Source organism: Typopeltis vanoorti, chromosome 20 (genome assembly GCF_054136105.1).
Source record: "Typopeltis vanoorti isolate ZY-2024b chromosome 20, IOZ_Tvanoo_1.0, whole genome shotgun sequence".
Classification (NCBI taxonomy): domain Eukaryota; kingdom Metazoa; phylum Arthropoda; class Arachnida; order Uropygi; family Thelyphonidae; genus Typopeltis; species Typopeltis vanoorti.
In genome coordinates, this window is record NC_143568.1 from 71,912,823 (window position 1) to 71,926,039 (window position 13,217).

General features: G+C 36.6%; 1 non-coding gene across 1 annotated transcript; it reads left to right on the forward strand.

Moving 5' to 3' along the window:
• The first annotated feature begins 1,915 nt into the window (after positions 1–1,915).
• LOC150095555 (U2 spliceosomal RNA) lies at positions 1,916–2,103 on the forward strand. Its single transcript, XR_016550103.1, has one exon. It is a non-coding gene; the product is annotated as a U2 spliceosomal RNA (small nuclear RNA).
• The last annotated feature ends 11,114 nt before the right edge of the window (positions 2,104–13,217 follow it).

Consider the following 13,217-nt stretch of genomic DNA (forward strand, 5'->3'; position numbering starts at 1 on the left):
AAACAACAACAACAAAAAAAAAGCTTAAAAAATTAGTTCATGCCTTTAATGAATAAAAATAAAAGACCATTGGGAAAAATGTCTGTGTATTTGAGAATTTTGCATTTTACAGATTTATGGTTTGATCAAAAAAAAATTTGCGTTCGAGTCTATTGTGACATTAGTGACGTACCCAATGATATATTTACATCATTTATTTTATTAATCGGAATCCTAGGACTCATCGCAAAAGGCTTAACTCGGAAAACTCCCTACACATGACTCACCTCTTTTAATCCCTCTTCTCAGAGCGATCAGATAATTTAAGTGTATTGTTCATTGTCATTATTATAAAATGAGCCTTTCTTTACAAAACCAAGCTGTCCCCCACAATACTCACTCCTATCAGCTTCAAAAATATCACCTGGACTATCATTTTCTGAATCCACTCCTATCGACATCTTTGGTTCGAATCTCGCATTTTATGTAACGGACTCATGCACGTATCTCGTGGCGTTTACTGCCTTTCTTAATATTAAACTACCAGTCGCAGCAGCTTCCATTCGTTCTTACTTTTGTGTCATCGTGCATATATTTCTTCACACAAAAAGTAGCAGTGTTTCTGAAACCCACGTTTTCTTTTTATTATTCAAAGCAAACAAACCCAGGACTCGTCCTAGGTTTGTTTGCTTTGAACCTTAACATATATAATACAATAACTCCATAGTTCTAATCCCTTCAGCTGTAATCCAATCAAAAACCAATTTTTACACACAACATTTTCTGCCCCCAAGCATCCGACAACTTGTAACTATGATAGGATTTATGTTGTAGCCCGGCCACCACACTGTTCTAGGTTTAGCTAAGACCTTGTGGATAAAATTATCCATTCTTATGAGAGTACTAATTAGGTGTAGATACTTACTTAACTAGTTTTGACAGGTCAATAAGCTGATCACACTAAACATTAAGATAAATAGCAATATATAATACATACTAAATTAATTATTATTAATTTATCCTAATTCTTTATTTTAATATTTTTAATTTCCCGATCTTCACGTTGGAAGATTCCAAATATGTAGAATATAATGCAAAGTATCAAGTCAACCATATTTTCTTGTCCACTGATGACGTCTTGTAGATTTTCATTTGTCTCATTTGAAAAATTATTTATTTTTTTTATGGTTTGATTTAGAAAATCCATTCATACTTACTCTCGTATACCTGTTGTGTGTATTACTTAATGCAATTAAGAATAATAATTTCCCAAACTTTTGGAGGATAAAGGCAGTCGTTACGATTTAAGTTAGGAGATGAAAGTTTAAGATTAAGTATTTTATTTCAGTATACTATTCTAATTCATTATATTTCAATATATTTAATATATATTAAGTATATTTATTGCACTGTAGTATGCATGTTTTAATTAAATATAATTACATACTTCCAGCGCACTGAATTTCCAAAAAAAAAAAAAAAAATTCTCGTTAATTACAAGTATTAATCTTTATTTATTATTATTCTGAGGGCCTAGAAGCGGGAATGTACGGTGCATTATGGGATACTAAATGAACGATGGTATTTGTATACAAGTAGCCCAGTGATGAAGATATTTTACATGAAAAATTTTATTTGCTTATGCTTGAGAAAAAAATATAAAATAAAAATATAATTCTTATTGTTTGTAATTGTGTTTAGAAAAAAAAATTTTTTTTTGTATTTCCAAATTTTTATAATAATAAATTTATCCACCTTTTTGTTATTTGCATATATATTAACATGACTTTAGGCATTGAGGAGAATGTTTCATCGGCACAGGAGATGCGGTGATTGATTCATTCAATCCTGGAGAGTATTAGTGAAGAAACAGGCATGAGGACGCATCCCATTGATGAATAGGAGGCGTTCTCATGCTTGTTTCTTGTGATTTTAAATCGCTTCTCGGCCGTTTGGCTTAGATGAAGTGTATAGTTTCTGTTCTTAACCGTTAATATCGGTACGAGTCCCATCGGGTTTCACGATATTTAACCGGAAATTTACAGAACTTCGTAAACCCCGGACTGGGGAAATATCAAACACTTGGTGGTGGGAATAGTTATCCCCCTCCTCACCATCTGATCATGCCTTCCATTCTGCCGCGTGTGCGTACCCTCGGAATTGATGTTGACGCCACAATACCGGCAAGGGCGATGACGAAAGCTATCATAGACTGCGTCGGCGCAGAGAACATTTTTGGATTTACCCCTTATGGGGGAGGAAGATACCAGGTAGTGACCAAAAATATGGAGACCAGAGAAAAGCTTCTCCAAGGGTTTGACTGTGGTAAAGTAAAAGTATCTCCCTTCATGGTTGGGAGCATCCTGAGAACCCTTAAGATACCACGATTTCCCCTAGAATATGCAGAGAACAACGATATAATTCACAGCGTATTCTCTAAGTGGGGAGTTGTACGGGAAATCCAGGTTCACAATGACGCCGACAATCCTGAGTGGAAGTCAGGGGAGGTAACTATCTCTCCTGAAATGAGGACCGAAGTTCCTAACTTTGTCCTCATAGGATCTGCCCGGGTAATGGTAAATTACCCAGGAGTCAAAAAGCAATGCTTTAGATGTGGTGCCTTCAATCATCTTGGAGCAGACTGCCCTCGCATAAAATGCAAGAACTGCTTAAAAATTGGCCACAACCAAGAAAAATGTGAGGCAGCTTGTTTGAAATGTGGGGTCACTGACCACAGAGTCGACACCTGCCCATCCAGAACCCTTGCAGAGAGGATGGGTGGTGAAATCACATCAGCAACAAAACCAAGTAATGAAAAGGTCACAACACAGGAAGAGTTTCCGCCTCTTGAGGCCACTCCTGATCATGCCGCCATGTCTAAGACAACGAAAAGGTCCCGTAAGGGAGGGAAACCTACCAGAATTGCAGAGACCAGCAATACGATCCCAACAGAAGAGACTGACAATGCAGAAACCATCATGGTAACTCCCACGGACGAAAGCGGAGCTACCACTGCCAATATAGACATCGCCAACTCAGATAACGTAGAAGAAGCTGAAGTAGAGATGGAGACGAACACCAACACTTCCAAACGGCCATTAAGTCCGCAGGAAGAAGAGCTGATAAATCTCAAAACAGCAAAAGTATCTGAAACCGAACACCCAGAAGTCCCTCATGCAAAAGCAGGGGAGACTCTAAAACATCTCCTTAGAGGTATGGCCGGGGTAGCAGAAAAGTTTAAAAGGCAATAGATAAAGTAGGAGAACCTGAACTCCTCCTCACAGGGAAATATGGACCCTACATCGTCAGTGCAAAATGGGGTGACCTCTTCGTTGATGACATCAGCAAAATCACCCCTGAGCAAGTAGAGGTAGCCCTGGATATAGACGAGGAGGCAGCTTCGGCGTTCTACATAGCTCTCTGCAGACTGGACATGGCCAAGGGAAGTGAGGTGGCCAAAAGAATAATAACAGCCCACAACAAAAGAAAGGAACAGTAACCACCTTGTGGATTTCTGTACTCAGCTTCACTGGTTTTTAGCTCCCACAGGTGGGGGAGGACCTGAGAACCCGAGCGGCGAAGGCTTACAGCGAGCCGGTGCAGTTCCTTGTGAGCTGCATCACTCGGGCCAGATCCTTCCTCCACCTCTAAGTTTACTTTCCATTCCTTCTCCAGATTTATTCTCTCTTTGTTTTGTTACATGTTTCCTTTTTAGGATTTTTCCTTTTTTTTAAAGTGAAAAATCAACGACCGTTTTAGAAGCGCCCCTGGGGGACAAACAGCTAAAACAGGTCAGCTAAGGCCTCTTTTACCTACTCTACCACTATGCACTCTATCTTTATTTCCTCTTCTACTATCTGCTGACTCTCAGCCTATCTTACTCTACAGGCCAATGATGAAGTTTGTTGAACTCACAAAATATTCAATCCAATACCCTTGGAGGGTAATGGATGGCAATGCTGTAGCCAATGAAGTTCTAACTGAGGCTCAGCTATTGCTGTTACTCTCCTGCCATGATCAGAGCTTTAATAGCTCAAAATAACACCTTATCCCTACACTGTCCTCTACAGAGATAACGGGGAAGATGAAAAGCATTCTTGCTTCGCCCCCTTTAAGCCAGTCCTTATAAGGACTAGAATGTTTCATCGACTTAATTATCAGAGATTATTTTCTACAAAAATTTCATGACACGTTGTTGGTATCAGTTGCATTAAGCGTTTCTAATAATATAATAGCTGGAAGTTTTCTCCAACTTTGAGAAAAGGTGAGTGCGCTATGGAATGCAAAAAACAAATTGGAAAAATAAGAATATCATTTCTTAGTTAGTGATTTCGTTGGTGTTCTTAAATTTATTTTTATTCCGGAATTTCGAAATACTGACTCACGAAATGAAAAATGAAGCAAGAACGAAAAACCCTAGAGAAAAACACACACCACGGTAGTTGTGAAGGTACACTTTCTATTTCCATATCCTTCGTGCTCTCTCTCTCTCTGTTCACACCCCTGAAGGTTTCGATTTCCACTCCATCACTTTTCTTTCTTGATATTTGTTCTCAATGATAAATTCTCTTTCACGCATACATGTATCAAGACGAGGCACCAATCCACCATCTATCATGTATCTGTCGCCTTTATTTATTTTTAGAAATATTATCCTTACCAAGATGTCATTTTTCTTATCATTTGAATACCCCTGATTACAATTATACTTATTCTTGATAAGTCTCGAGAAATTGAAATATATTCTAAGGAGATTACAACCAGCACATAAGATATTTGCGTATTCAAACTTTAAGCTTTATATTCATGGAAACTACTTAAGAGAAATTCATTGTAAAAAATAAATAAACGCTTTTCTAAGATCACCAATTCGCAACAATTACTAGCAATACCAGAGATCGCATCTACATTCCAAAAGGCACAGTTTGATTCTTTTCCTTTCTTTAGGACCAATTCAGTGTGCTTTTATCTAGTGTTATATATGTGCGATGTTAATTAATCTTGTCGTATTCTCAAGGTATTTGGATACACACACTTTATCCTCCTACGATGAATGTTATTGGTCTCTAGTTTCACTTGGGGAAAACAATTAAATCTTTCTCTAGTACGCAATAATTTGCCCTTATAATTAAAGCATTCCATCAAATACGTTAATTCTGAGCAATAAAATAGGAATGGAGCTAGTGATTCTGGTTCAAATTACCCACCATAATGTAATAAATTGGAAGCAGAGCGCTGATTTCAATATGAATGTAATCTGTCATGCTTATAATAATTGAATTTGATAACAATGTTGATACTGGTTTATATGACACTATTAAACAAAGAAACCATTATTAAATTATGTATGCACGAAATTTCTATGGCTTTATTATAACACATGATAACTGTCATCACCTTCCAAATTAAAATAGCTTCTTCCTTAGGATAGCAATAAAGTTTTCCCAATTCAATCCGTCAGATAGTTGTATTTTTCATAAGTTAACTGTTAATAGGTGTATAATTATAATTAATAAAAAACAAAAATTAAAACGTTTTTATTAATAAAAAATTAATATTCTTAATATAAGTTATAGATTCGTGTTAATTACATAGCTAAATTTCAAGAAACCTACAACAGCAATCCTATATTAGATATTTTTCTCATGAAAAATACCTCTGGCACAGGATTGCTATTATAAGTTTCTACACATTCAGCTATGAAAGTATAATTATTCTCTATTTCTATTAATTTACTACGCCTAAATGAAGCCTTTTAGGCTTTCTTTTTCAGTAATTCAAATAATGACTTTTTTTCACTTTCAGGTTATGTACAAAACATTAAGAGGAAATCGTATTTTCAGTGCCTTTAATAAATTAAAGCAAATGTAGAATGTGTTCGTAAACCTCTTGTAATAATCATTTGATGTTACTTTTCTAAGAACACATTCAAGCAAATACGACATTTGACGCATGCGCAGGAACGAACTCGGTAAAATGAAATTGAAGTGTTTCCTGACAGTTTCTTAATTGCATTTACTTTTAAAAAGGTAAAAGAAATGTGAAAAATCGATGTATTTGCCATTATAAATGTTTCTTCTTTTAAATTGAAGCCTCACAAAGATGTCCAATGTATATAATGATCAATGATACGAAAATGTTCGCGATAGTTCCTCCATTTTATTAAATACAAAATAAAAAAAACAAAACTTGATTTTTCCATACGTGTGCGTGTATAACTAGTAACTTTAGAAATAAAAGTTCATTAAGAATCATGTTCTTCGCTATTTTATCTCTCACTCTTCTGTCTGTCATCTCATTTTTAACGAAAGATCTTAACAGCTTGCTAAAACTTAACTCAGTCATATTTATCATCGGGAGACGTCTCAAGTTAAGGGGAAAAGGGGGGATAGGGGGAAAGAATTGTTGATCGATTGCTGCTGACATGTCCTAACACCAAACTTCGATCGCAAGAAAGATGTTTTTTTGCCACTCTGAAATGGAACATGGGACGGTTCTTATTTATTAAATAGGATGGATTTTCTTCGTCTGTGTGTGTCTGTGCCTCTTTCGTTGCTTCCCCTAATCTTTCCCCCCCCTCTCAATTTTCTGGTCGGAAGGATGAGTCTGTCATTTAGCAAGTCTTCGGAAGTTTAAACTGGAAATTTAGACGGACCATAAAATTTTGCTCATTTCTCTGGTGCGCTAGCAAGGTCTCTCTCTCTCTCTCTCTCTCTCTCTGTCTATCTATCTATCTATTTCTCGTGGGGTCGTCTCGGAGTCATTACTGATATACGACCACAGTTCTACCCTCTGGGAATGTCAGTGATAAAATCTGAAATGAATCTATCGTAGCTGAATTATATATGATAAAGTAGAAAGAGTTTTTTTTTTTTTTGTCAAAAAAAAAAAAAAACAGCTTCTTCACCTAGCAGTACATATGGGTGGAACAGGGGTTATGACTTATGAGTTGTGGACAAATCATTTCAAATATACTAGTAGAGAGATAGCTTAAAAACCCTGAAGTAGCGTCAAATACACGGTAAAAAAAATTCTATCGGTTAGCAGTTCGGTTTCCAGATACATAGCAAAAGGATCGTTTTGTAAAGATGTATTTATTTAAATTTATAGAAATGTATTTATTTATATTTATTTAAACTTGTATAAATATAAACTTATTATAGCAATACAATATTAATATTGGATTATAGCAATACAATATTAATATTGGATTATAGCAATCCAAGACGCTGAAGGAAGAGTATTATGGAGGGATGTGGACATAAGAAACTGATGGAAAATATATTTTGAGGGACTTTTGAATGAGGAAAATGCAAGGACTCTCAGAGGAGATGGGCAGCCTTCTGAGGGGATGGTGCAGAACATCAGTAGAGTGGAAGTGACGGAGGCCATGAAGAGGATGAGGAATGGAAAAGCGGTGGGCCCCGACAGAATTCCAGTGGAGGCATGGAAGGCACTGGGGGAAGAGGGAATTGACCTGCTGTGGGACCTGTTCACGAAAGTTTGCCAACAGGAAAATATACCCGAGGAATGGAGGGAGAGTACCCTTGTCCCCATCTACAAAGGTAAAGGGGATGCACAAGACTAAAAATTACAGAGGAATAAAAATTACAAAGGAACAATTTGGCTTCATGCCTGGTAGATCAACAACAGATGTTATCTTTGGGTTACGGCAGATGATGGAAAAGTATCGAGAGAAACAAAGGGAGCTACATCTGACATTTATTGATCTGGAGAAAGCATACGATATAGTGCCAAAGCAAGAAGTCTGGAGGTGTCTGAGGGAGAAGAAGGTGCCGGAGAAATATGTCAGGTTGTTGCGAGAAATGTACAGAAATGTGAAGGCAAGTGTTCGGACCTGTCTGGAACAGACAGAAAGTTTTCAAGCAACAGTTGGCTTGCATCAAGGGTCAGCATTAAGTCCGTTTCTGTTTAATATTGTGATGGAGGTGGTAACAGAGGAGGTGAGAGAAGATGCGCCTTGGACAATATTGTATGCAGATGACATCTTGCTGTGTGCAGATTCAAGAGAAGAAGCGGGAACTAAACTGGAAAGATGGAGAAAAGTACTGGAAGAGAGAAAGGTATGAGACTAAGCAGAAGTAAGACAGAGTATATGTGTTGCACAGTGGTCGGCGGACAGGAGACAGATCTGGAGCTGGAAGGAAATGTCATCAGGAAGGTGAGAGACTTTAGATACTTAGGTTCAACAGTGGAAGATGGAAGGAGGAGCTGAGAAGGAAGTGGGATGCAGGATACAAGCGGGTTGGAGGAACTGGAGGGAGATGGCTGGAGTGTTATGCGATAAGAGGGTGCCGATCAATCTGAAAGGCAAAATCTATAGGACAGTAGTGAGGCCAGCTATGACGTATGCTATAGAAACTGTGGCCCTGAGGAAAAATAATATCAGCAGGATGGAAGTAGCAGAGATGAGAATGCTTAGGTGGATGTGTGGTGTGACCAGAAAGGATCGTCTGAGAAATGACTATGTCAGGGGAACAGTGAAAGTTACGAACTTAGGAGCGAAAATACAGGAGGGAAGGTTGAGATGGTTTGGTCATGTGATGAGGAGGGAGGACGAATATGTGGGAAGAAGGGTCATGCAGATGGATGTGGAAGGAAGGAGGAATCGTGGGCGGCCAAAGAAGAGATGGAGGGAGCTGGTCGAAGAGGACTTGAGGATGAAGAACTTGGATGTGGTGACAGCCCAAGACAGGAGGATGTGGAGGAGACTCATCATCAACAGTGACCCCACTTAAGTGGGAGAAGCTGCAGAAGAAGAAGAAGATAATAATATTTCGTTACAATAATTTATTAATTAAATTATAAATATTATCATCATTGTGATTGATAAATAAACGTGATCAAGTATCATAATAATAATAAATTGTGAGTTCAACGTATCTCATCATTGGCCTGTGGAGTAAGATAGGCTGAGAGTCAGCAGATAGTAGGAGAGGAAATAAAGATAGAGTGCATAGTAGTAGAGTAGGTAAAAGAGGCCTCAGCTGCCCTGTTTTAGCTGTTGACCTCCCCAGGGGTGCTTCTAAAACGGTCGTTGATTTTTCACTTTTAAAAAGGAAAAATCCTGAAAAGGAAAAAAAAGGAGAGACTAAGCAAATTTAACAAGTGTAAATATATCTAAAGACTATGTGGAAGATAATTCCAGAGAGGAATGAGTTTGCCGAGCAAACCCAGAACAGTATGACCAGGAAAAAGAAGGGAGATGACCTGGCCCGGAAGACCCCGTCCTGAAAAGGGCTTGGGACCACCTCGGTGTTGGCCTTCGCAGTCCGGGTTTGTTCAGGTCAACCTCGACCTAGGTACAGAAGCCTGAGACTGGGAATAGAGAACTAGATAGAGATCTATAACATGGATGTTGGTTTGGGGGAGGGTATGAAAAGCGCTCCCACACCTATAACACGAAACGGTTATAAGTGCACACACACACCTGTATTTCCCCCTGTGTGATCTTGCAGATGGTTGGCGGGACGCACCATCTCCTGAGGAACCTTTCTTGCTCCAGGAATCGGCGGAAATAGGCAGAGAGACAGTTCCTAATACGGATAAATGCCGTCCTCCTCAGTAAGAAGGTGTTTTTTCCTGATTGATTGAAAGTATAATAATAAATAATAATAATTTGTGAGTTCAACAAATCTTCATCATCGGCCTGTAGAGTAAGATAGGCTGAGAGTCAGCAGATAGTAGGAGAGGAAATAAAGATAGAGTGCATAGTGGTAGGGTAGGTTAAAGAGGCCTCAGTTGACCTGTTTGCTCCCCAGGGGAGTTTCTAAAACGGTCGTTGATTTTTCACTTTACAAAAAAGGAAAAATCCTAGAAAGGAAACATGTAACAAAACAAAAACAAAAAAGTACACAGAAAAGCAAAAATTGAAAGTTAAACTTAGAGGTGGAGGAAGGATCTGGCCCGAGTGATGCAGCTCACAAGGAACTGCACCGACTCGCTGTAAGCCTTCGCCGCTCGGGTTCTCAGGTCCTCCCCACCTGTGATAGCTGAAACCGGTGAAGCTGTGTACAGAAACCCCACAAGGTGGTTACTGTGTCTTTCTTTTGTTGTGGGCAGTTATTATTCTTTTCGCCACCTCACTTCCCTTGGCCATGTCTAGTTTGCAGAGAGCTATGAAGAGCGCCCAATTAAAACATTGATCCCACTTAAGTGGGAGAAACCGCAGAAGAAAATTGCAATCCAATATCAGTTGTATTTTTTACAAGTGAATTCTGGATAGGTGTATAATAATAATTATTAAATAAAAATGTAAATGAGTTTGTTTCAATAAACAATTTATAATCTTATGATATATTATAGATTCATCTCAATTATATATCTAAAGTATGTAATTCCTTAAAAAGATTATTTGTATATTAGTAAATATCGTTATAGATATTAAACACATTTAAATAGATAGTACATCAGCGCTAGTATTTTTTATATTTTCTTCTTTATGCTTAAATCCATTTTTTTTTTTTAAATTGAGGGTGGGAGTGGTTTTTGATTTTTAAACCGGGAACAACTGCCACCAGAAAATTAAATTGTGGCAACTTCGTAAGGTGTCACAGTTTACAGTTTACAAATTTTGACATTGCAAATGTTAAATTAAACAGAAATCGTATTAAAATGATTTTATAATTATTTTTAAAAAAATGTTAGTAACAAGAAAGCTGTAAATGACTCAGATTTATCATTAAAAATTAATTTAATCAACTGCAAATACGATATTTTAATAGAACTGATCTGGAAGATTAGAGGTAAAAGACAGAAATTGCACGATGTTTCAATTTTGATCTTAAGTCTATCAAAAATAATATAAAAAACTCACGTTTATTAATTTAATTAAAAATAAATAAATAAACTGCAAGAAAACTGTTTGAAATAATTTCCAAGAATCAATTAACTATTGAAAAAGAATAAATTATTTGGGACAGGTTTATCAGTAAAACATTTTACTGATTTTTTTAACTTTTTCTGATATTTAACTTAATAGTAAACTAGTGGTGATGGTGGGCAATAGATGGCGTTGGTGTAGGTTATGTGGTTCGCTGTAGTTGGTGGATTGAGTGGTGGAGACGATGAGTTGTAGAGTATTGCCCTCCCTGGATGAGTCTCTGGAGGTGTATAATAATAATAATAATAATAATTTAGAATGCAATATTATATTTTATTATGAAACTAATATAGGTAAAAAAAAATTACAAAATATATGGAAGAAGAAGAATATTAAAAGGTTACAACCAGAAAAAAAAAACATATAAAATTATGTAAAGTAATAAATAGCCACACCTATATAAATCAGTAAAGTGGGCTATAAAAATCTTAATAAAATTCAATTCGCAGAAAATGAAATTCCTAAAATCTGTAAAAAGATGTACACGTTTAAACCATAACAGAAATGACAATAATAGAAAGAGTTGAATACGTTCACCCTAAATGCTAAAATAAAAAAAATGGGCACGACGCTGAAAGAATAGAAGAAATATAGTGTAAGATTACCGAGAGAAGTTCTACACCATCTTGGAGACTGTAAAATACCCCATTTTGAATCCAGAATAGGCATATTACTTGCAATGGAAAACAGCTGCAAGGAATACTGCTAAAAGAAATTATATTGTGAATAGGATTACAGCAATATAACCCATTTAAGAACAGAAGTAGTTTGAATTAATAGAAAATACAAAGAGAGTGATAATATGAATCTTTTCCTAATTATGCATAGAAATACTGCAGTGGTCTTTAGACTTATCTGAAATTTAGGAATGATTAAGATATCGGATTAATCTATCAATCTGCGGATCTACAGATTGAAAGACCAAAGGTGATTCTGATGTTTTAAGGGTATAATTTTACAAACATAAACAACTTACTAAATTATTTAATTCACATTTGCGTCTAATTTGTTATTTATTTGCGATTCGTCAACTGATGTCTGACGTCATGTTTCCAAGGCAACATTTAAAAATTAAAGAATATTTTTGCCATGGAAACAAAATATTGTTGCTTTGTTAATATTGCCTCACTCTCGAATGAATTATCATTATTATTATAATTAGTAGACTTAAAATACTGTAATCTATTTAATAGACTACTACTACATATCAATAAAGGATAATAGGATTATGTCGAATTTCTAAGAAAGATATTATTAACAAGATTAGGGAGCTTTTACAGACTCATCACCCTGAGAGATCCATCTAAAACAAATTATTCAAATAAACAACGAGCTTAGTTTTGAATGGATTTGGGCAATACTGATTATTGTTTTCATTGTAGTCATAATCCTCTGGAACTGTTTAACAATATCTATCTAATGGTCTCAACTCAGGAGGTGTATGAGGAAGTAACTCGCGTTTTATATCTGATGACTAAGTGACAGCACATTACTTTTCTTTCTCCACCAATATTCAAGGATGTGGTATTCATAAATAATGTTAAATACAGTGTCTGTTTGATGTATGTCTCTGACTTTAAAAAAAGCATGTGGTATGAAATTAAGGAAAATACGTATATCTGAGAAATGTAAACTTGTTGAAGAGATGGTACATGAAAGCAGAAGGCAAAATGTGCGTGAAAGTGAGAATAACTTCGGGATGAGAGAAGAGTCGAGGTGTGGAACCGATTTTAAAGAAATTTGGGGCTCTTCGGAGTTGAACACAACACGGTGAGATTCAGAATTTGGATAAGAGATCTTTGGGAATTGGAATGGAAAAAATGAATTGGGTAGAGATGGATACACATCTCTACCAATCATCGATGATTGGCAAAGCAAAAATGTCTTTCAAGAATGTTTGCTGGGAGGCACTTTAGACTGTGTGCCTATAAAAAGGGGTGAGAATGTAATTGAGAGTTGTGATGGTTGGGAACGAATGATTTGAAAAGCAGAGTAAATCGTGTGGCAAGGGATTTTGAAGGAGATGTTAGAATAAAGAGTGCTAGGTTAGTCAGTGTGCTGCCGAGATATGATGGTGGAGAATTGAAAAAAAAAGCGGTGATGATGAATGGAATGGTAACTAGGATGTGTAGGAAGAGAGTGCTTGAGTATATGGATGTATGGGATGAGTTTGATGGGGAAAAAGGAATTATATGCTGCTGTTGGTCCGCATTTAAATGACGGGCGTAAATGTTTACAGAATTTACTGTTTGATGAAAATGCGTGAGTATTAGGTCAGGGAAACGAGAGTTATTTGGATGAAAAGGAATGAGGATGGCCGTCAGAAATAGAAGTA